Genomic DNA, 1,757 nt, shown 5'->3' on the forward strand with positions numbered 1-1,757 from the left:
CACACACACGCTCACAGTCACCCAGCAAAGCTGCGATTGGTTCGAGACCGACTGCATAGCAGAGAAGCAGCTTTACTCAGCAATAGGGTTGTGTATCGAAAACCGGTTCCATTTTAGAACCGGTTCCAAATTTCCAAGAACCGGGTATTCGATAAGACGCGTGCATTTAGATTCTGCTTAACGATTCCTGCGTTCGCATTTTAATGTGATTAAAAACGATTTAAGGTGCAGGAACGGAAAGAACTTGCACCCTGTTTGCGTGCAGCGCACACGAAGCGCAAGCGCGAGCACAGAGAACAGAGGTCGCGGTACGGATTCCCGGTTTGTGTCCGTTCTCGAACCGTTCCGTGTATTTCCACTGTAGAAAAGGTTGTTTTTTAATTACAAACTTTTAATTACAGTTTCTGTACCTGAAATTTTGTTCAGTTGTATTTATTCATGATATTGCTAATTGATTTGTTTGTTCCTATCTTATTACTGACTGTTTACTTGTCTTTAACACTTTAATATTTGAAATCTATATTAATCTAGTTGTTTTTGCTGTGGTATTTTTTTTTTAAAGCATAGGCTCAGCAATAGTCATCCTGCCTTGTGCCTCTCCAATTCTCCCCTCTGAATACTATTTTTCTCAGTATTTATGTGTGTGTGCTATTCTCTTTTTCCTACCTCCTTCTCATCCTTTTGCATTCTAACTCTTTTCACTTCCCGCCTCAGGCTCACCCTGCAGCACATACACATGTGATTGTCCAATGAGAGACCTGACTGATGAAATGTGAACTCTTTCTCTTTGACGGATATTGATACAGGACAACATTTAGTCAGCAGAAAAGGCCCACTGGACAGCCTCTGTCTAGAGGTCCATTAGAAAGCATGACGAATTTATATGACAAATGCAAATACACTTCTGTACACTAAACTACATAAAGGTGCAAAATAGGGCTGAAACGATTCCTCGAGTAACTCGACCCAATTTTCTTTCAATAAAAGTGTGGTTATTTTATTGGCTTGTGCTTTTTAAATTCCGTGTCATTAAAATTTAGTTAAATTAAAAAGTCTTACAAAATTACTTTATACTATTTAATAAAATATTTATTATTTAAATTCATGTTGCTGAAAAATGTGTATGGACTCTTGTTTTTGTTCCACATTAGCTTCCTGCCAACAAATTTTTGCGTCTTACTTAAGCCACAAAGCTTTCTAAGAAGACAGTAAAGGCTTATGTCATGCCTGAGCTGTAGTTAGGCTGAAACTTGAAAGTTAAGTTGCACAATGTTTAGGTTTTATTATTATTTTTTTATTACTATTATTCTGATTTATGTCTTAGTTTTTGGTTGTACTATGTTTGCCTTTTTTAAAGTAATTTGAAATTGATTTTTATATTTTAATATATTTGTATTTGCATTTTGAATGTAATATGGCAATTAAATGCACTAAATGGGTTTAGTTTTCACAGTTATTAATATATGCAATTTCAGCAATAAAAATATTTTTCCTTTCTAAAAAGGAAACAAATTACTTGTTAATTTTAAGAGACCTGTCTTTTTCTCTCGTATACTTAGTATTCCCGGGATCGCTAGATCAGTCGGCGCCGGACCGCGACTTTAACCACCCTTAACTCCTGAACCCCGGGGGCTATCTACGCGGGGGTGGTCTCATTCGAAAGAAGGCCTCGAGACGTACACTCGAATCGCGTTCGAGAGGGTTCCTCGAGCTGAAGGGATCCCCGAATTTGGTGCGGATTCGCCGCGCCGTTACGG

Source organism: Sinocyclocheilus anshuiensis, unplaced genomic scaffold (assembly GCF_001515605.1).
Source record: "Sinocyclocheilus anshuiensis isolate Anshui unplaced genomic scaffold, SAMN03320099.WGS_v1.1 scaffold147, whole genome shotgun sequence".
In the NCBI taxonomy this organism is placed as follows: Eukaryota; Metazoa; Chordata; class Actinopteri; order Cypriniformes; family Cyprinidae; genus Sinocyclocheilus; species Sinocyclocheilus anshuiensis.